The sequence below is a fragment of the Dama dama genome, chromosome 24, assembly GCF_033118175.1.
Source record: "Dama dama isolate Ldn47 chromosome 24, ASM3311817v1, whole genome shotgun sequence".
NCBI classification, from domain to species: domain Eukaryota; kingdom Metazoa; phylum Chordata; class Mammalia; order Artiodactyla; family Cervidae; genus Dama; species Dama dama.
In genome coordinates, this window is record NC_083704.1 from 31,954,721 (window position 1) to 31,978,702 (window position 23,982).

At 35.9% G+C, this 23,982-nt stretch overlaps 1 pseudogene; it reads left to right on the forward strand.

Moving 5' to 3' along the window:
* Window positions 1-20,175: 20,175 nt before the first annotated feature.
* LOC133046318 (U6 spliceosomal RNA) lies at window positions 20,176-20,274 on the forward strand (annotated as a pseudogene).
* Window positions 20,275-23,982: the final 3,708 nt, after the last annotated feature.

The following is a 23,982-nucleotide window of genomic DNA, read 5'->3' on the forward strand; positions in this document are numbered from 1 at the left end:
TGTTTTAACTTAGAAATATATATAACTAGGAACAAATGCTCAAATTAGCAACTGTATAGTAGATAAGACTTAAATATAAGATGTATGGGCCTGGCTACATTATTTGTCCAGAATATACTTCATTATGAAATTTGAGTCCTTGTTGTATTAGACACTAAGGACAAAAACTCTAAGTTATGGGCTTTTTGATTATTTTGGTGATTTCATTCAAATAGATTGGGATGGTACAGAGATATATCATTACATAGGAGATAAATTTCAAAATTTTTTAAAAATGCTTTCAATGCCAACTTCTTAATTCATAAAATAATGAAATGATAATTGATGGTGACTAGACACTTTCTTTTCATATGAGTATCAGATTTGATTTTTTTTAATCTACTCATTAGCCATATTGTTGGACAGCAGTCACAGACATTAGATCAGACACAAACTCTGGCAACAATATGTAGTGTCCTTCATAAAATATTGTTATGCATCCAAATGCCATGTATATAAAATTGGCATAGAGAATTCACATTTTGGTATGCTAATAAAATTGATATCCAAAGGCTCTCATTTTTGTCGTAAGAATGCAGTGTATATCCAGCACTTAGATAGTGGACATGGCCAATGTGCTGAAACAGTCAGACAAGAGAAGGAATAGAAAATTCTACCAGTAAATCTAGCCAAGAAGAACTAAAGAAGGGATCTTAATCCAACCAAGAATTTTGCTTTTGTTGTCTAGTGATAATTATGAGCCAAATCTGAATGTATGAAAGCCAAAAAGTATGAAAAAAAAAATATGACAAGATAAAAGAAAAGAAGATGAGGGAAAGGAAGAAAATAGACCAAAGTAGGAAGAAAACAGAGGATGTAAAGAGCTGGCATTTATGGCTAGTGGAGATGTAAAGATGCTAATAAAAATTACTTGAATATAAAGTATGTGAAAGCAATGGTCATAAGTAGAACAACACACCATTCATAGAAGTATTTTCATGTGCTAATTAACTGCTCCTTAAAAGCTCCCCCACAAAAATTCATTTATTTTATAATTGCCATCCAATAATCAATGCTATTCCCCTTCATGGATCACAACCTTGTCATGGTGAAGAGGATTGCATAACTCAGTGGAGCTATGAGCCAAGCTATACAGGCCCACCCAAGATGGATGGGTCTTGGTGAAGAGTTCTGACAAAATGTGATCCACTGGAGAAGGAAATGGCAACCCACTCCAGCATGATTGCCTGGAGAACCTCATGGACAGTATGAAAAGACAAAAAGATATGACCCCCGAAGATGACTCCACAAGATAAGGAGATATCCAATATATTACTGGGAAAGAGCAGAGGGCAATTACTCCAGAAAGAATTTAGTTGCTGGGCCAAAGGGAAAATGATGCTCAGTTGTAGCTGTGTCTGGTGGTGAAAGTAAAGTCCAATGCTGCAAAGAACAATATTGCATAGGAACCTGGCATGTTAGGTCCATGAATCAAGGTAAATTGGATGGGTCAAGCAGGAGATGGAGAAACTGAACATCAACATCTAATGAATCAGTGAACTAAAATGGACAAGGATGGGTGAATTTAGTTCACATGATGATTATGTCTACTACTTATGGGCAAAAATCCCTTAGGAAAAATGAAATAGCCCTTAAAGTAGACACTAGAGTCTGAAATAAAGTACTTGGGTGCAATCTCATAAACGACAGTGATGTCAGTTTGTTTCCAAAGCAAACCATTCAACATTACAGTAATCCAAGTTCTATGACCCAACCACTGATGCCAGAGAAGCTGCAGTTAATCAGTTCTCTGAGACCTACATGACTCTAGAACACCAAAAACAGTCATTTTCATCATAGGGGATTATAATGCAAAAGTTGTAAGTCAAGAGATACCGGAGTAAAAGGCAAGTTTGACCTCGAAGTACAAAATGAAGCAGGGCAAAAGCTAAGAGCTTTGCCAAGATCACACTGGTAAGAGCAAACACCCTTTCCCAGCAATGCAAGTGACAACTCTACACATGGACATTATCAGATGGTCAATGCCAAAATCAGATTTTGTTCTTTGCGGATGAAGATGGAGAAACTCTATACAGTCAGCAAAACAAGACCTGGAGCTGACTGTAGCTCAAAACATGAACTCCTTATTACAAAATTCAGGCTTAAACTGAAGTAGGGAAAACCACTAGGCCATTCAGGAATGACCTAAATCAAATACCTTATGATTATACAGTGGAGGTGACAAATAGATTCAAAGGATTAGATCTGGTAGACATATCAAATACATAATGTCTATGTCTCTTTAGACACATAGTGTCTATAGAACTATGGATGGAGGTCACAAAAAAATAGAGATAAGAAGAGGTGGCAGGAATACATAGAACTATACAAAAATGCTCTTAATGACCTGGATAACCACGATAGTGTAGTCAGTCACCTAGACCCAGACATCATGGAGTATGAAGTCAAGTGGGCCTTAGGAAGCATTACTTGGAACAGAGCTAGTGGAGGTGATAGAATTCCAGCTGAGCTATTTAAAATCCTAAAAGATGATGCTATAAAGTGCTACACTCAGTATGTCAGCAAATTTGGAAAACTCAGCAGTGGCCACAGGACTGGACAAAGTGAGTCTTCATTCCAACCTTGAAGAAGGGCAATGCCAAAAATGTTCATGATACAGTTGTGTCATTTCACATGCTATTAAGTTAATGCTCAAAATCCTTCAAGCTAGGTTTTAGCAGTCTGTAAACTGAGAAATTCCTGATGTATAAGCTAGGTTTCAAAGAGGCAGAGGAACCAAATATCAAATTGCCAACATTCACTGAATCATGGAGAGAGAAAGGGAATTCCAGAAAAACATCTACTTCTGCTTCATTGACTACACTAAATCCTTTGACTGTGTGTATCACACCAAAAATACTTAAAATGAAGGGAGTACCAGACCACCTTACCTGTCTCCTGAGAAACCTGTATGTGGGTCAAGAAGCAATAGTTAGATCTGAACATAGAACAACTGATAGTTCAGTACTGGGAAAGGAGTACATCAAGGATATATATTGTAATCCTGCTTATTTAGCTTATATGTAGAGTGCATCATATGAATTGCTGGGCTAGATGAATCACAAGCTGGAATTAGGATTGCTGGGAGAAATATAAATAACCTCAGATATGCAGATGATAGATACCACTCTAATGGCAGAAAACAAAGAGGAACTAAAGAGCCTTTTGATGAGGGTGAAAGAGGAGAATGAAAAAGCTGGCTTAAAACTCAACATTCAAATAACTAAGATCATAGCATTCAGTCCCATCACTTCATGGCAAATAGAAGAGGAAAAAGTGGAAGCAGTGACAGATTTTCTTTTCATGGGCTCCAAAATCACTGCAGACAATGACTGCAGTCATGAAATTAGAAGATGCTTGCTTCTTGAAAAGAAAGCTATAACAAATCTAGAAAGCATATTCACAAGCAGAGACATCACTTTGCCAATAAAGGGCTGTACAGTCAAAGTTATGATTTTTTCAGTAGTCAAGTATGGATATGAGAGTTTGACCATAAAGTAGGCTCAGCACCAAAGAATTAATGCTTTTGAATACTTGTGCTGGAGAATATTCTTGAGAATCCTTTGGACTGCAAGGAGATTAAACCAATCAATTTTAAAGGAAATCAACCCTGAATATTCACTGGAAGGACTGATGCTGAAGCTGAAGCTCTGATACTTTGACCACCTGATACTAAGAGCTGAATCACTGGAAGAAACCCTGATACTGGGAAAGACTGAGGGCAGGAGGAGAAGGGGTGACAGAGGATGAGATGGTTGGATGGCATCACTAACTCAGTGGACATAAGTTTGAGCAAACACCGGGAGATGGTGAAGGACAGGGAAGTCTGGTATCTGGAGTCCATGGAGTAACAGAAAGTTGGACACAACTTAGCAACTGAACAACAAATAACATCAATGTTAAAGATGGCCTTGATTGGGAACCAAATAAAGTCAAGTGTTTTCTACATCTTAAGGAAGAACAAAGTACATTACATTTAAAGAAAAAATTGCCTCCGAGTGGATGAAATTTAAAGTTATGCCAATTAAAGAGAAAATGACCATTTATCCAAACTTTCATTGTTCTCCAGTGCCTAGTAAGTTTGGCCATAAAACTAATATGTCACAGTAAAACCCTTTTGCTGAGATATGGGTCTCATAATGCATCATTTAGATTTTCTATAATTTCACCAATATCCTCAATAACAAAAGGAAGTTTTAAATCTAAAATGAGAAATGTCTACCAATAACTTCATAAAGAAATTTTAATGGGAAGTTAGTCTTTAAAAAAAATTACTTATGTTGTATAGACCATTCATTTTATTAATGATATTATCAACAGAGTAATGAAGGTGAGTAATCGAGTATCACACATTTTTTAAAATGACATTGGCTCAACAAAGCACAAAAGTACTACATTCTCAAATCAAAGCAGTAATGGAAAGTCCACATTTTATCTGATTTTTGAAATAGCATATCATGTATTAGGGGGACTTCCCTGGTGGCTGAGCGGTAAAGAAGCTGCCTGCAATGCAGGAGCCACAGGATGGGTTCAATCCCTGAGTCAGGAAGATCCCCTGAAGGGGGGCATGGCAACCTACTCTAATACTCTTGCCTAAAGAATCCCCATGGACAGAGGAGCCTGGTGAGTTATGGTCCCTAGGGTCGCATAGAGTTGGGACAGGACTGAAGCGACTTAGTGGTCAGGCACACATCATGCATTAGAAGGTATACTTTCCCTTTCACCATAATTGATCAAAAACTTGAAAGCTAGTATCCACTGGGCATTATTTGAGGAGGATCAGAAAGAATCCTTCTCTTCCACAACACACCGAAAGATGGACAAAAAACTGTCTGTTCCCTATGTTTGTTTGTTTTTTAATAAACAATATTACTCATTGTGTCTGTATGATTTGGCATGGGAAGAAAGGAAGAAGTGGTGTAATAAACAAATGACCAGGAACCTGAAAGATTGAAGACAGACCGAAATCCTGAAATCCGTGATATGTACCAAACAGAAATTGAGTCATGCACTCAATTCTTTACCACCATGCTATTATCTCCAAACAAGCTGCTAAACGATCGATTGTCCTTAATCGTCATAATAGTGGTGGTTGAAAATTTTAAGTCTACCTGCTAGGTATGCACAACAGAGCACTAGCTTTGCAAACATAATTGAATTTGCAAAGAAAAATACATCACAGTTATAAATCACCTTGAATACATTTTCTAAAAATCAGAGTGGTGGAGATGAAAAAACTCGAAACCATGCAACAATGTATCTTTTAAAAAAGATATCATGACTTTCAAAAACCTGACTGAACTATTCTGAATGACAAAAAGAACTAAAGCAGTGGCTTTTCATTTTCCTGCCAAGAGCTTATAGAAATTATTCAGTCGTTTGAATGAAAGCTTCCACGTTTAATTGCAACAGATGGTCTCAGTCTTTTTTACCTGCTGATCATGGAATGTTCATGTGTAAACATCCAAAGAGATAATCTTTTCTATGATAGTTTTCAAATATAAGAATTTTTCCCCCCTCATTTGGGAATAATTATTTCCCTGAATAAAAGTGAAAATCCAGCTATCACTTATATAAATATTGCATTTGCTAAAACTTAAAGCATCATTAATTATAAAACAAACTATTAATTTATGTTCCATTGAAAATGAGAAAAAAACTGCTAATTTGATGGATTATACATTCATGTTACCTGAAATTTTCATTTAAAAATATTGCAGAGGCATTTTAGACTTAGCTAACATCTTTAACATCACTTTGTGTACACCTAAAAATGGAAATATAAACCAAATAATTTGGGTACAGTACTTTCAAAATGTTTTCACATTCAGAGTGCAATTCTCCGGAATCCCTTTTTCACTTAGAGTCATTTATATCCATGTTCTGTTTTATTCCCACAGTACTGTCCCCTGTGCCATCAACAGCGTTGGTGATACAGCATTTCTCAAAAGAGTGCTCCCCTGTTGCCTCCAGTTTTTCCCAAGAGCTGCTGCCATACTTGTGGTAAGTTTTTATTCAGTGCTTTTTTGACCTTACACAGGGAGTTAATCTGAGGTTTCAGACCACAGCCAGGACTTACATTCTTTCTTTAATGTGTTCATACATGGCGTGTTAACTTGAAGGCCACGGGGTGGTTGTTTTCCCATTGTGGATCATGAATGAAATCCAAGTTGGTGCATGCACAGTAGGTAACAACACAACTGCTACCATGCTGACAGTGAAGTCACATCCTACTGATCAAAGGACACACTCTATTTCCAGAGTCACTAAATATGTATTAGCAGCAATAAAATGTGAAATTTGGTGAAGTTACCTAGAATTTATTTCATATTTTTCCAATACATTTGAAATTCAACATGAATAATTTGAGTTAAATGAGTTTTTAATTGCCGCAGATATGTTCCTTTACCAAGACGTAAGTTTATTTCCTTCTAAGGGGGAAAATGGTTAATCGAATATTGCATCCCATTAATACAGAATTTACTTATATATGGTACTTATGACATTTTCCATCTCCCCCCACTAAAATGTTAACCTCACTAGAAGAGGGATTTTGTCTGTTTAGTTCACTAATATACCCCTATTAAGTACTTGATGAATATTTGTTGAGAAAATGGGCCACAAGAATTTTGATAGTTTATTTCTCATTAGAATATTTGTGCCATTATTCTTTTTTCATATAATTCCTTCAACATGATTCTTCTCATATCAAAAAGTTGACAATTTGCATAAATCTTGAGGTTCTGAGGTCAGGAATGGTATCTTACTGATATCTTTTATAGGTATTAAGTGCCCATCGTGATATAAGGCATACACTAAGGGCCCAATAAATATTTGTAGAATTCTAAGAAATTAGCAAAGTACCCTGGTGGAGGACTTGGCAACTCACTCCGGTATTTTTGTCCAGAGAATCCCCATGGACAGAGGAGCCTGGTGAGTCCATGAGGTCACAAAGAACTGGGCATGACTGAGTGACTACAGCACAGCAAAGTATTATAGCTTAGTGAAATACTATGCTAAATAATTTTTAATTAGCCAAATTAAGAATTGAATTAGAGAAGAAAGGATTCACCAAGGAAACCATCATATTAAACATGTAACTTTACAAAAGATTCATTATCTAGACTAAGTTTTGAAATATTCAGTAAGTTTCCATCGTTGAATCATCCAATTACTACTGATGATTAATTTGTGCACATTGGATTATTACATAGTAAACTTTTAAGCTGGGGAGACAGTGGAAACAGTGTCAGACTTTATTGTTTGGGGCTCCAAAATCACTGCAGATGGTGACTGCAGCCATGAAATTAAAAGACACTTACTCCTTGGGAGGAAAGTTATGACCAACCTAGATAGCATATTAAAAACCAGAGACATTACTTTGCCAACAAAGGTCCATCTAGTCAAGGCTATGGTTTTTCAAGTGGTCATGTATGGATGTGAGAGTTGGACTGTGAAGAAAGCTGAGCGCCGAAGAATTGATGCTTTTGAACTGTGGGGTTGGAGAAGACTCTTGAGAGTCCCTTGGACTGCAGGGAAATCCAGCCAGTCCATCGTAAAGGACATCAGTTCTGGATGTTCATTGGAAGGACCGATCCTGAAACTGAAACTCCAGTACTTTGGCCACCTCATGCGAAGAGTTGACCCACTAGAAAAGACCCTGATGCTGGGAGGGATTGGGGGCAGGAGGAGAAGGGGATGACAGAGGATGAGATGGCTGGATGGCATCACTGACTCGATGGGCATGAATTTGAGTAAACTCCAGGAGTTGGTGATGGACAGGGAGGCCTGGCGTGCTGCGATTCATGGGGTTGCAAAGAGTCGGACACGACTGAGTGACTGAACTGAACTGAACTGAACTGAAACTTTTAAGCAACTATGCTTCATATTTAGAGATTTACATCAGTTCAGTTCAGTTCAGTTGCTCAGTCGTGTCCGACTGTTTGCAACCCCATGAGTCACAGCATGCCAGGCCTCCCTGTCCATCACCAACACCCAGAGTTTACCCAAACTCAATGTCCATCGAGTCGGTGATGCCATCCAGCCATCTCATCCTCTGTTGTCCCCTTCTCCTCCTGCCCCCAATCCCTCCCAGCATCAGGGTCTTTTCCAGTGGGTCAACTCTTCGCATGAGGTGGTCAAAGTACTGGAGTTTCAGCTTCAGCATCGGTCCTTCCAATGAACATCCAGAACTGATGTCCTTTACGATGGACTGGTTGGATCTCCTTGCAGTCCAAGGGACTCTCAAGAGTCTTCTCCATCACCACAGTTCAAAAGCATCAATTCTTCGGCGCTCAGCTTTCTTCACAGTCCAACTCTCACATCCATACATGACCACTGGAAAAACCATAGCCTTAACTAGATGGACCTTTGTTGGCAAAATAATGTCTCTGCTTTTTAAAATGCTATCTAGGTTGGTCATAGCTTTCCTTCCAAGGAGTAAACGTCTTTTAATTTCATGGTTGCAATCACTATCTGCAGTGATTGTGGAACCCCCAAAAATAAATTCTGACAGTGTTTCCACTGTCTCTCCATCTATTTGCCATGAAGTGATGGGACCAGATGCCATGATCTTAGTTTTCTGAATGTTGAGCTTTAAGCCAAGTTTTTCACTCTCCTCTTTCACTTTCATCAAGAGGCTTTTTAGTTCCTCTTCACTTTCTGCCATAAGGGTGGTGTCGTCTGCATATCTGAGGTTATTGATATTTCTCAGATAGTGTTAAATACCAGAGGTGCAAATTCAATTTAAAAGGATCTATGGTAGCTGCATATTGAAATAGTTGTGCCATTACAGCTTTCCTATTTTATTCCTTCATCATAATTCTTGCCATATCATAGATTGTGATGATTTGAATAAATCCTGAAGTTCTGAGGCCAGGAATCATGTCTTACTGGTATGGTATCTTTTATGAGTAGGGCACTTACTGCGTATCATGGTATAAGGCATAACTGTAACTGTGTTAGTCACTCAGTAGTGTCCAACTCTTTGTGACCCCAGGGACAGCAGCCTGCCAGACTCCTTTGTCCATGGAATTTTCCAGGTAAGAATACTGGAGTGGCTAGCCATTCCTTTTCTAGGGGATATTTCCAACCCAGGGATCGACCCTGAGTCCCCTGCATTTTAGGCAGATTCTTTACCATCTGAGCCACCAGGAAAGCCTGGTATAAGGCATACAATAATATAGTGCAAGACATTTTTGAAGGAGTGCAAAGATAAAAATAAAAATGATAACCATAACAACAGTTCCATGAGTGGATTCAGTCTGGCCAGGACATTGTTTCTTCAATATTAGATGTTTGTGCTGTGTGTGCTTAGTCGTTCAGTCCTGTCTGACTCTTTGAGAGACCTCATGAACAGTACCCCACCAGGCTCCTCTGTCCATGGAATTCTCCAGGCAAGAATACTGGAATGGGTAGCTGTTCCCTTCTCCAGGGGATCTTCCTGACCCAGGAACTGAACCCAGGTCTCCCTCATTGCAGGAGGATGCTATACCATCTGAGAAGCCTGGTATAAGGCATACAGTAATACAGGCAATGTTACTCATGGAAATGTATAAATTATTACATTATAACTCTAAACATTCTTAAAGCATGTAAGACTCCTTTGTAAAATGTTGCAATAAGTCATTACACAATTTTCTCCATTGCATATTTAAGATTCCCAAGATTCCCACTCTTCTTCATAGCCACTTAAAAGGTAATGTTGATCAATCTCACTCATGTTCTCTATCTTGATTTGCAAAGAATCTTTACTGTATGATGCAAACAGTTATGTTATTACAGAGTGAAAAGAGGTAGTTACAATAGAAAACACTAAATATCTAGGCTTGAGACTTTCTTTCAGAGACATAGTCAAACAGCATCTAAGGGGGAAGAAAGATAGTACACTTCAGTGTGTATGTTTTAAATTGGCCACTTAAAAGAACCAATGTGTGGTGAAGGTTGGCATATGGTTTGTCTATATAGGGCTTGATCTTCAGGCGTAGTTATTATTAACAGTGGAAAGAAATGCATTCAGATTATAAATCTCCAAACTGATGGGAGACTAAATATATATATTTTGAGCTTCATAATGTCAGTTTCAATTGAATTGCATGTTTAAAAATAAAGCTACCTCCTTCAGAATACTTAAATGTTTATCGGAATGTAGCCTACATTCAGAAATGGTACTATTAGTTCATATTAAATAATAATGTTTAAGAGCCATAGCTCCAGTAAAGAAAACTAAAAATTGACAAGTGAATGTTTCATTAGAACTTGTCAAAAAGCTTCAATCGACTAAACATAGCTGGAAATGTGGTGTATAGGATAGATGATCAGGCTTCAAAATGTAGAGGTTAAGATACACAAAATATGAGTTCCTGCAGTAAATATTTCTCTGTATGATACAGCTAAGCTGCATTTTGAAACTCATCAGAGATGCCTCAAAGGGTGAAACATTCTGGATTGACTTTCATGGATGACAAGTTTAGAAGGTTAATTGAAATGTGTAAATATTAAAGGTTCTTTGTCACCTTCTAACATTATTATAACATTTCTCATTGTGAGGCAGAGAAAGTGAGGGGAAAGAATCAAATCCTGAACACATATGTTAAAGAAGTAGTGGTCATATTTGGTAGGGTATCAAGCCAATGAAAAAGGAAGTATAACTGTAATTTAGGAAAATCTATGTGGGAGAATGCAAATCATCAGTGACTAGTTCAATCAGGGATAATTGAAAGAAAACATAATCATTTTTTTGCACTGAGTAGCTCTCGTATAATCTATGACTTTCAAGTTTTGCTGCCCTTCTTTCTTCCTACACAAAATGGTTAGCCTCTCTATTCTGTCCACAGATAAACTACAAGTTTCCTGAGCTGACTAGAACCTGAAGACAAAAGTAAAAGTCTTATGTTCTTGAAGGCATTGGTTAAGCCCAGGTTCATTCCCTGAAAATAAATTCATCCAACCTGATGTGCCTCTCACATGCTGTGCATTGCCATAAATGTCTTAAATCCATTTTTGACACTGCAAAGCAGCATATTTTATGAAATATGTGATAAATTCACACATTTGAGATTAGAATTTGGCTGATTGTCCTTTCAGAGGCTAAATAAAAACCAGGTTGATTGCTATAGCACTTTGTCAAAGATACCAAATGAAATTCATGTATCAAAATGGAACTAGGGCAAATTCACTCCAGATTCACTGTAAATATTATATCATTTCTTCAAGAACTATCTTTCAGTAAACCACAAGTACAAACAATGTCTTTCATGGTGTTAAAATCTCTTCTAAAACATAATTTTCATAAACTACTTGAAGAATAGTTTCAGTGGCATGATCTAAAGTGATTTAAATAGCATTTTCTATGGCTTTAATGGAAGCAAACTTTTCCTCCTAGATCAAGCTTCTATAAAATATTTATAGAATAGTAACTAAAATTTTGTCTTTAGTGTTCTTGCCCTTCGTTAACTCTCTACAGAGTGATATAACTAATAGCAGTGAATAAAATGTGAGATATATGTGTCTGCACAAAAATGACACTGCATACAATCAGAACTCGAAGAAAAAATATATAATTTAAAGAGCATGTTTTATGGAATATGTGATGCTGCTGCTGCTGCTAAGTCGCTTCAGTCGTGTCCAACTCTGTGCAACCCCATAGACGGCAGCCCACCAGGCTCCTCTGTCCCTGGGATTCTCCAGGCAAGAACACTGGAGTGGGTTGCCATTTCCTTCTCCAATGCATGAAAGTGAAAAGTGAAGGTGAAGTCGTTCAATCGTGTCCGACTCTTTGAGACCCCATGAACTATAGCCCACCAGGCTCCTCCATCCATGGGATTTTCCAGGCAAGAGTACAGGAGTGGGTTGCCATTGCCTTCTCCGAAATATGTGATAAATTCACATTATTTATGGCATGGCAGTAATTGTTGCAGCTGTCATACTATCATCCATATCAATAATCTTTCCTCAAATTAAAGTTAAATGGAATAGCTTTTTTGGTAACAAGTTTGTTTGTTTGTTTTTTTTGTGGTAACTGTTTTTGAGAAGTTGATGTAGATAGTTCATTTTTGTGTTGTGAGACTTAAAAAAATACCTATAAAAACAAAAAAAAAAATGGATTCCTGTTGAAAATCGCAAAAGCTAAGCTTTTCCTGTTTAAGATTTGTCAAACCAAAGAATATCACCACTGTACCTGATATACCTTTCTAGAAAAGTTATGACTTATCAGCAGTTATTCAAATAGGGCCGAAAGTGGTCTTTACCTGATTGGATAATATAAATCTTTGGATGATAGTAGAAAAACGACTGGGGAGGAGAAATAAATCTTTAGGTGATCCCATAAATCATATAAAAGAACCCTCAGCCCGTATGCATCAGGGTTAAATTTACACATTTTAGCACACTTTAATATAATGTGTGGACAGAGATGAATATTGCATAGGGGGTTGATTAATACTAGTTTTAGAAGTTTCTATAAAACTAATTTTGTGTTTCTTTATAAATTAATATCACACACCTATTAGAATGAGTATTTAATGGAAAGCTTTCATTAATATTTAAACTACAAATGTACACAAAATACAGAGACCTTCAAACAGTCACGATTTTCTACACAAAATTTGGCCAATTCTTTTGAGTTTAATATCTTTCTCCAAGAATAAATCAAGTATTAATGACAAGGCATTTCTAGGAGCAGTAGATCTAGATGGCAAGGGCAGTCTGACATTAATTAATCCATAATGAAAAGTGAAAACACAAAGAAAAACAGACAATTTCTTATTCATTATCAATTTAATTAATCAAATAGTTAGACAGTAGTGGGACATAAATGCTGAAACAGAAGCAAGCTATCAGTTTGTCCAAGTCATAGAGAAGATTGGGTTAGATACACTGAAAGGCTTCATGATTCTAGAATTCTAAAATATCACAAGGATAATAATAAGATTAAGGATTGAAGAGTGCTGAGTCTTCAAAGAGAAAAGGAAGAGTTTAGTAAAAACTCACTGTAAACTATTTTACTCATGCAGTTGCCTATGTGAACTCATATTTGGTCATAAACCTGCCACATCGTGATAGAGTAACTGCTACTAAATCAGTGAATACATACCCCAGAGTCCCTACCCCACATTTGGGATAACTTTGAGCTGTACTCTATTCTATCTCCCAGGTTTTCCAGTACTGTTAGTTCCAGTTGCCCACAGAGGTCAATATCCTAATAATGCTACACCATTAACTGCTTCCTTTTTTCCCCTACCTCAATTCCCCACTTCCTACTGATATCTCAGAGGTCAACTCCCAAATTACTTCTGTAGGACTCCTTGTCTCTGGGTTGGCTTTTAGGGGAATCCAAACACAGGACAGGCTTCCCAGGTGGCACTAGTGGTAAAGAACCCGCCTGCCAATGCAGGAGACGTGAGATGTGGGTTTGATTCCTGGGTTGGGACGATCCCCTAAAGGAGGGCATGACAACCCTCTCCAGTATTCTTAACTGGAGAATCCCCATGGACAGAGGAACCTGGTGGGCTACAGTCCAAAGCATCGCAAAGAGTCCAATGTGACTGAAGTGACTTAGCACAAACAGCAGACAGACATTAATTCTAGAACAAATCAAGGAACTTTATGCGTGAGATGGATTAATGTTGGACCAAAAGAAAACAAAAACAAGTTTCTAGTTGTTGACTAAAAGGGCATTTTATAAAGCGTGAATACAATGTGTGAATGACTAGACACTACTTGGTATCATAGCAGGGTTAAAAAGATTTGTCACTGTTGACATTTGAGATAGATAATTCTTTGTTGTGAAGATTGTCCTGTAAATTGTAAGTTGTTTAGCAGCATTCCAGATATGTACCCACTAGATATGTACCCTCTTCCTTTCTGACAATCAAAAATCTCTCTGGATATTGACAAATGTCCCAGGGGTGGCAGAATGCGGAAAGGCCAAATCAGCTCCTATTATCCCTCTTTAAGAGCCACTGGGTTATGAAATGGCTTCATTTAATATAATCAATTAAATTCACTCATCCAACTATAACATATAGAGTGAATCCTGCATACTAGACATTGTGTTCAGTTCAGTTCAGTCACTCAGTCATGTCCGACTCTTTGTGACCCCATGAACCGCAGCACGCCAGGCCTCCCTGTCCATCACCAACTCCCAGAGTCCACCCAAACCCATGTCCACTGAGTCGGTGATGCCATCCAACCACCTCATCCTCTGTCGTCCCCTTCTCCTCCTGCCCTCAATCTTTCCCAGCATCAGGGTCTTTTCAAATGAGTCAGCTCTTTGCATCATGTGGCCAAAGTGTGTTAGTAGATGGCAAAAACACATATAGTTCCTGATTTCACAGAGTTTATATCCTAGTCAGAGGAAAATAAGTAAAATAAATGATTACATCACACTGAGAAACTGTCCATAATTCTGAGGCATTTTCTAATGGATACCATAGAATGAGTCATTTCTTTCCAAAATAAAATACATATATACATATATATATAACTATTTCAATGTGAGTGTATGGGCAGTTGCAGTAGATAACTTAATATTTAGAGGTAGGAGACTCTCCAAGTCAAGCTCTGCTGAATTTTTATAACTGAATGTTTGATCCAGATTTTTAAAACCCTTGTTGTGTATGATTTATACAGTGCTATTTTGCTGTTTTCAAATCTAGGTAAATGCAGTGGTGGGTATAATAAATTCTGTATGTTTTAATATGATTTAATAGTAAATACTCTATAATATTAACTCTGATGAAGCTAAAGACTTGTCAGTTTTTACAGTGCAAATGCTGTCTGGTGGGAGAGAAGGATGAAATACTTGCCCTTGATTCTTGCTTCATGCCTTTTGTGCTAAAATATTGTGAGACTCTGTGCACGTTTTGCCTTCCTTCACTACTGCAATTTTATTCGTTTTCTTTCCTCATCACATGACTTTGCCCGTATTTTCTACCCACCTTCTCTCTGTAAGTTTTATTAAAGAGCAGACATGCTTCTGTTGAAAAAAATGTAAATGCTTATCCTAAAGCAAAACTGTAAGAAGCATTGGAAGGTGATTTTTAAAATTATTTTCCAGTCTTGTTTTCTTAGACTTTCTAGGCGATTTCCTCTCCTAACCTCATATAGTTTTCTTTTATGAATCATTCAAAAAGTTGGTCTCCCCTGATATCTCTGTGCTCATCAGTCCTGTGGGTGTGGAAGGCCTTACGCTATGATCACCTGACCCTCTCTAAGGGCTTCTTTTTGTCTTGTTGAGTTCTGCATGGGACAAATAAGAAGTGCAAAGTGCAGCCGCATTAATGGCTCCACAGCCCTCAGCCAATGATAGATTAGAGCTGGAGAGTAACTGCCCCGGCTTCTGAGTTGTTTCCCATACTTTTCCAGAGTTTTCCGGAGGAATTACATCACTAGTCCTAATTGTTGGCTTCCTTCCCTTCCCTGTCTCACTTCCTCGTGCCCCTGTGATACTGTTTGGGTCACTTTACCAATAAAGCATTCCAAAGCATCCTGCATTTGAATAATGGGCCAAAAGAAAGATCATCACTTTTTGGAGTTTACAATCTAGGGTGAATTATGGAAATTGTTAATATACAAAATGTTACAATTCTCTTAGACACTAATAACCTCTTGAGTTGAACTGAGAAACCTTCAACAGATGTATAATATATCTATGTTTTCTCCATACTGATTGTTTTCATTTTTTTTTCTTTCTTCTTTTCTTTTTTTTTTTTTGGTTGGTGTAGGGAACAATACTGTTATAATAGTATTTAATAAGTTTCTTTGTTATTTCAACCTATCTTTTAATACCTTGGATATTTTTTAATTCCATACTTTTCTCTTGAAAGTTAGAATTCTGATAATCACTTCTCAGGGAGGCGTGTAAGAAAAAGCATCATTTGTTTAGCAGGAACATAATCCTTCATATTCACACTCTGATCTGACAAAAGCTACATTAGTACAGAATATCATTACATTGAGAGTTTTAAACACAGAGAGAAGCATCTGTATCTGGAGTGGTTGCCTTTTTCTTCAGAAACTCAAAGCTGACATTAAGATTAAAATCCTACATACCTGGTTCTTCAACATGTAGAATACATAAATTGGGCAGTTGCAGCAGATAACAACTTAATATTAAGAAGAGACTCTCAAAGTCCAGATCTGCTATTTAAAATTTTACAATTGAATGTTTTATCCAGATTTTCAAAACCCCTGCTGTGTATGATTTATACTGTGCTATTTTGCTATTTTCAAGTCTATGTACAGTGGTGAGTGTAATCAAATCTTAATACATAATTTTAAACCATTTTTTGCTATACTTAGCAAAGTGCGATAAAAGATACCATGTGTATATAATTGTGTTTGTAAGAACTATGCTTTTAAGAAAAGAAACACTAACTAAAGGAATAATTTTGCAATTGGAATATAAATATTTCCAATATATTTTGTTGCACTGAAAATAAACCATTATATGACAACATAGACTTGACATATTTATTGTTTTGAACTAATAAGTACTTTCTCTAGATTAAAGTACATTGTCTTAGGGCAGTAGATTTTGTCTTATTTCTTGTTTCCTTTTCCTCATACCATGATTCCTCGCAGAATAAATTTGCTAAGCGCATGAACTAAAACATATAGAATTAAAAGGGAAATGCATTATTCTGAAGTGCAGTTATCAAAATATTAATAGCATATATTTGTACTATAGAAATATGTGCACTTCTTTAATAACATATCAAATAAGACAATCTAGCAGTGAGTTTAACAGCCAACATCATTTCAAACTAAAGAGCACTATTTCAAGCTGTCAGAAATATGTGTCATGTGATACAAAATTATCTGTAATTTTTATTAGCTACAACAAACACTAGTGTGGTTTGTTGCTTACAATCATAATTAACAGATCCTGAAAATAAAGATGTAATATTTTATATTTCCCCACTGAAATTCACAAGGGATTTCCCAGGTGGCACTAGTGGTAAAGAATCTGCCTGCCAATGCAGGAGACATAAGAAATACAGGTTCGATCCCTGGGTCAGGGAAGATACCATGGAGGAGGGCATGGCAACCCATTCCAGTATTCTTGCCTGGAGAATCCCATGGATGGAGGAGCCTGGTGGGCTACAGATCATAGGGTCCCAAAGAGTTAGACATGTCTGAAGTGACTTAGCACACACACACTGAAATTCACAAACCTCTTGAGTTCTATCAAGGACTGCTGGATAAGAATTCTGATTTTGGAATAACAATATGACATTGATAGATGTTGTTGGAATAACCGTGAGGATATTCCAACCCAAAGTGGTTTTAAGAAAGAAATGACTAGGTTTTAATGTTGCAGTAGCAACTCAAGTATTTACAGGAAATGCAAATTAATAAAATGGGCAAATAAGAACATAGGAGTTGTGAAGAAGACACAGGGTCTTTCTGAAAGAAATTGTGTATATATGCCACATAAAATGTCTTAGGACCCAACTAGTCCAGGGCTAAAAATCTGTCAACTCTGATAAAAATGTGAAAATCCAAAGGTAGTTTTTATTTTTTATTTTGGAAAGCTCTTTGCAAATAGTGTCTCCTATCTTTACCACCTACCTATATTTCTACAGGTAAATAGATAGTACTGCCTCTGCTTCACAACCTGAAAACAAATGAGTGATCTAGGTCACATAGCTAATTAGAAAATCTAAGCATAATAGCCAGGATTCTACTTTGTTTCCTCTAAAGAATAAGTCATTGCTGAAACCTTGTGTTGATAAGACATATTTAGGGGGAAAAGTCAAATTTAACTTATGGTATGAGCAAACAGTAAAACTTGACTTGCAAACAAATGCATAATAAGTCCCAGTGTGCTGAGCTGTCTAATATATGCATTGTGCTGAATTCTTGACAGGTATGTATTCTGCAAGGGAGGTTTTGGCATCAATATTAGATACTTGAACTAGTTTAGATAAAAAGGGAGTTAGTTGGAGAAACCTCAAAACTGTCCAGTAGTCAAAACCTCTTCATAATTGTACTCTAACATTTCCACTTTATATTGGTGTAAACTGAATCTCCCAAAATTAATGCCAACATGGAAAGAATATTTTGATCAGAAAGTTACTACATCAGCTTTGTTAATTCAACAGTACAGAGAATGTTTTAACCTGTGTATAATTGTTGACTTTAAGGATGTCATCTAGTGTGGATCAGTTGTAATTTATAAAACTTTTTAATTGAAGTTGTGAGATCAGTCCTTTATGGAAGAGTGAAGAAACTTATGGCAAAATTCAATTTTGATAAAAAGATTTTATTATTATTTTTTCAGTCAACTAAAACTAAAATTTAAGTAGATATATCTATATCAGTATCAGTGAAATAGCTATTAAGATCTCTAATTCTCTTAATTACTACTGGAAAATTTGACGCTATTTTTATATAAACAAATTTATTTTAATGATACCATTATACTGTCATTTCAAATTTTCTCATCATAGCTTTCCAAAATTTTCCATCTCTTAATAGTTTAAATTAATGGCATATTTTATTCTTATTTAAACTCAAATTTTAATAATATATGTTTTATTGGTGTTATAACTTCAGAAATGAAAGCAAAAACTAAAATAAGTTAATATTTATAAAGAAACCCCTGGGAAGTGTTAAATTTAAATATTAAGCATATTTATGTTATTGCATGATAGAGTTTTTCCTTTTATTGTACAGCTTCTAATTTTTCACTAAAGCATATCACTGTCATAGAAAAAAAATTAAATTATATTTAAAGTTGGTTTCATAAAATAGAAAAAAAAAACATGATTTTATTTCTTAAATGAAGAAAATTAAAGCAGGACAGTGGACCAGGGAAAGAGTAACTGAGATTTGATATAACATGGTAAAGGCCTCCTTGACATGGTAACATTTGAGCAGAGATTGAATGAAGCAGTAGAGCCATTCGGGAAGAAGAGTGTTGGAAGAGGCATCCAGGTGAGGGCAGAACAGAAAGTGCCAGAGAGGCAGCACACTTTCAAATTATATTTATCAGAACCTACTGTGTACACATATATGTTTTTCCTGTGCTATGACAATACCAAACAGCTAAAACTCATGTTTCATAGCCTCAAGGAATTTTAACTTGAGCCAGGGGAGAGCTCTGAGAAATAGAAAATAATTAAGAAACAATTCAAAATAATTTCTGTTACACAAAAGAATCTATACATATTTTAAAAATCATCTATCCCACTTAATCTAGGATATAAAAGACAGATTTTATATTATTAGGTGATACCTAACTTGAGATATTTATTCTACTATAATTAGAAGCCATTTGTTGTTTGCCTTTACATCTTCAATAATGAGTCAAGATTAAAAGTCTATGCTTTGTCTATAATTTTACTTTTAAAACTAAATTATATGTCCTCTTACAGAAATATAAAAGCTTATCATAAAATTGTAAATTAATTCTGACAAATCTGTCAGTAGACTCTAAAATATCAAAACAATGAAGTTTCAGATTGCTCTTTAGACCTCTTTAGATGTTGCTATATATAAAAAAAATTTTTAATGTATTTTTTCAATAAATACTGTGCTGTTTTGCTATGCTATGACACACCAGTTAACTTGACACTGCTTCATTTGTGTGCCAGGATTTTTTATTATGTGCCAAATTTATTTCTGCTACAATTGAAGAGCTACCTTCTTATGGATACATGTGCTAGATAGAATGTTTGGTTGATCAAAACACAGGAAACCATGGAGAGTGGAATATTATAATATTAAGTGAGCATTATATGAAGCCCTTCCTGAAAAAAAGATTACACAATTATTAGATCAGAAAGAACTCTGACTTGGGATGAAGATGGTAATTGTTGGCTTAGTAAGTAGCTGGAAACAGAGGAATCAGAAGTAAAAAACTGGGTGCAATTCAGTCTCCCTTCAAGTGTATGACCGATACTCTCAGGCTTGCCTCTAACATAAGTAACTGAGAACCAATGGACAACCATATGTTAAATTCTCTGAGTAAGAAGTGTAGTTAAATTCTATAAAGCTTCATCTACTCATTCAACAAATATTTAATGTACAAGCCTAGGAAAAACAATTATAAATAAGTCAGATATCATCTCTGCCTCAATAAGACCTCTAATTTAGTAAAGATAAAAGCAAATAAGAGCACTGTTAAGAATGCTCACTGGCAGCTATGCTGAAACTGGAATGATATAGGGATGAGCATAGTCCCTGAGCAGAAATGACATATAAATTCATGAAGTGTCCTATATTTCTAAAAACATAGCTCTCAAAAATTATAAAAGTTAATATTAAAAGTGTGTACAGATTTACTCAGTTTCTCATTTGTGTCCAAATTTTTGTAACCCCATGGATTGTATCCCACCAGGCTTCTCTGTCCATGGAATTCTCCAGGGGCTTTTCCTGACCCAGGGATTGAATCCGGGTCTCCAACATTGCAGGCAGATTCTTTACCATCTGAGCCATCAGGGAAGCCCCCAAATATACTTAGGTCATGTGTTTTATATGAGACTTTTAATTTTTATGTTTAGAGCATTTACAGATTATGTAATTACTGATATATTTGGATCTCTCTCTACCAGTATTTGTTTTTGATAACTCTCTCTGTTTCTGTCTCCCTATTTTTCCCTTTCCTGTCATCTTTTCAGTTTTTAAAAATATATTTTGGTATCTGGTATTAATGTATCTTTTCTCTGTGCACATTTCTAGAATTTCTTTCTATTCTTAGAAGGACACCAGTCCTACAGAGGGTTCCACTCTTATGACCATATTAAACCTCCAATACATTTTTTAAAGACTCTATCACCAAATACAGTCATATTTTAAGGTATAAATGTGTGATTTATACCTTTATTTAAGGTATAAACATGTGATTATAACTTCAACGTGTGAATGTGGTCAGGAGACCCAATTCAGTCTATAATGTCATCGTAAACAGATTTAAATGTACAGTACGTGGTGGCTCAGCTGGTAAAGAATCCGCCTGCAGTGCAGGAGACCTGGGTTCAATCCCTGGGTTGGGAACATCCCCTGGAAAAGTGAAAGGCTACCCACTCCAGTATTCTGGCCTGGAGAATTCCATGGACTAGGTAGTCTAAGGGGTCTCAAAGAGTCGGACACGACTGAGCGACTGTCACTTTCACCATAGTATTCAGTGCATTTGAATTGTTGTCAAATCATAGAAATCATCCATCTCTAGAACATTTTTCACCTTGCAAAACTGAAATTCTGCACCCATTTAAGAATAATTCCCCATTCTCCCCTCCCCTACTTTCTGTCTCTATGAATTTTATTATTCTAGATGATTTATTTAAACAAATTCATAGAGCATTTGTCTTTTATGACTGGTTAATTTCACTAAACATAATGTCTTCAAGGTTCATTTATGTTATACCATAGAATGTGTCAGAATGTTCTTCCTTTTTAAGGCTGAATAATATTCCATAGTATGTATGTTTATCCACTATCCACTGATGGAAATTTGGGTTGTTTCCTAAATATATTTACTTTTAAGAGATCGCAAATAACTGATTCATGCATTCTTTCCAGGTTTTACAGTTGTTTCTGGTAGGAGATACAGGGTGGAGTGTCCTTACTCTATATCATCTGCAACCAGAGCCCACTTAGAAGTTTCATTTAGTATGCAACCAGGATACACATTATAAGCATAACAGAAAGTGCCCTATAGCATTCGATTTGAAGGATAGCATACATCCAAATATATCTCCTTCATCTACTGCTGTCTAGAGATGCTTTGTTTAAATGAAAATATCTCCCCCTTTACACATTGTATTTGAAGATGCAAACCACCTTAGAAAGAGTAATACAATTTTCTTTGTACAGTATTAGCCATTGATATTTTAATGTGACAGTTTATGGCTTTTTTTTTTCTTTATAATTAGTTGAAAGTGGGACAGCGAGCAACTTATGAATAAATAACAACTCAATATGCAAAAACATAATGTTTCCACCCCCTCTACTTATTGCCTCCCATTATCCTCAAATAACATGTATTAACTGTCTATTTTATTTGAGATAATTATATATGATCATAAAAAATCTTTATGAAAAGTATATTTCTATCAAAAGAACCCCTTAACTCCCATCACCATGCTGAGGGAACTCGAAGCAACTTTTAGATTTTCCTTAGGTCTTATTTAAATTTTCACAAAAAAACTCAAGCCAGAAATTTTCCATAGATGTTCCCTGATGATTATGAATTGGAGATTACACTCTTAGGACTGAAGAAATGATTGAGCATCTTAGTAAATGCATTCTAGTTACTAGTGAGCAGATAGTCAATTCAGTTGTAGTTCGCTGCTAAGTGGTGTCTGACTCTTTCTGACCACATGAACTGAAGGACACAGGCTTACCTGTCCTTCCCCATCTCCTGGAGTTTTCTCAAATTTATGTCCATTGAGTCCATGATACCATCCAACCATCTCTTCCTCTGTTGTCCCTTTTTCTTTCTGTCCACAATCTTTCCCAGCATCAGGGTCTTTTCCAATCAATCGGTTCTTTGCATCGGGTGGCCAAAATATTGGAGCTTCAGCTTCAGGGTCAATCTTTCCAATGAATATTCAGGGTTGATTTCCTTTAGGACTGACTGGTTTGATCTCAATCCAATTACCTCCGTCCTAAGAAGTTTAAATTAAGCCTCTCCAAATGTAGGGAAGGTTTTAATTGCTAATAAGATAATTGTACCTGGTTTCAAAGTAGAGGCTATAGCTTTCTTTTTTAAAAAAGTCATTTTTGGGAAATAGAGCAATTCCCTGAGAAGAAAGATGATAAAAAACAATAACTGAGTTTCCCTCATGGATTGACTTACTGCTGTATCTCATACTGACATAATTAATAATAAGCAAATGTGTCCTTTTTCTTTTTTTTACTTTCATGTGTTCCCACATTGCCTTAACATATTATTATTGTATTAGCAATTAGCAAATGAGGAGCTAGCACTGCATCTGCTCATGACCACCAACCTGTGAATTTACATTGGAAATTATGTCTACTCTGACATTCTGTGCTATTCTGTGTTGAGCCATCTGAAGTTTCAAAGAGAGCTCTTATTACCAAATTAGTTCTGAAAGAAGTAAGTTTTGCGCTTCCTGCTTTTTTCAGGAGAGACTTACTAACAGATGTTCTTTTATGTTATATGCATATCTCTGTTACCCACTTTGGGGAGGGGGTACACCATTTATCTGCTTTGTATGATGCAAATGAAGTGAGAATTTGAAAAAATGGTGTCATGGACTTCTTCATCTTTACTTTCTTAAACTTTCAAATTTTAATAGAAACTAACCTTTTCCTTATTTTATGTTTAATTAAATCTCCCCCACTCTTCAAAGAAAACCATTTTTTCTCTCCATAAAGTAAACTGGAGATTGCTATTGAACCTTTCTTCTCAGTCAATAGCTCTTTTATATTCTTTTCTCAATCAGCAAATATAGTGCCTGATAAAGGTGGATTTATTGCATGAATGCTTATTTTGTATTTACAGTGAAAATGCTTGTGTCTCAAAAGATATTACTCTAAAAACTTAATTTATCCTCAGATCAAAAGTTGATACTATTTAGATTTTATTTGAATATACAATAGAGTACAAATTAAAGAGACAAAAATAGTTTCACAGCTGTAAGTTAAAAAACATTTTTTAATTCATTTTTTAATAGTGCTTGTAATTTGGAAAAAACTCTCCAATAAGAGGAAAAAAGTTATTTTCTACTCTGGCTGAAAGAATCCCATGATTCTTTAAGGAATCAAATCTGCCATTTATTTCAGATATGTATCATTATAAAACTTTCACAACATTTCTGCTTCTGCTCAGAAAATGTTTTGATGATATACAATTTTACTGATGCTGTTAAAATGTTAGAATATTTTATTTCAATAAATTCACTTCTCTAATAGTATTCTTTCTAAAGAATAAAGCGAGTGCTTTGAATTTTCTGTTTATTTGAGGCT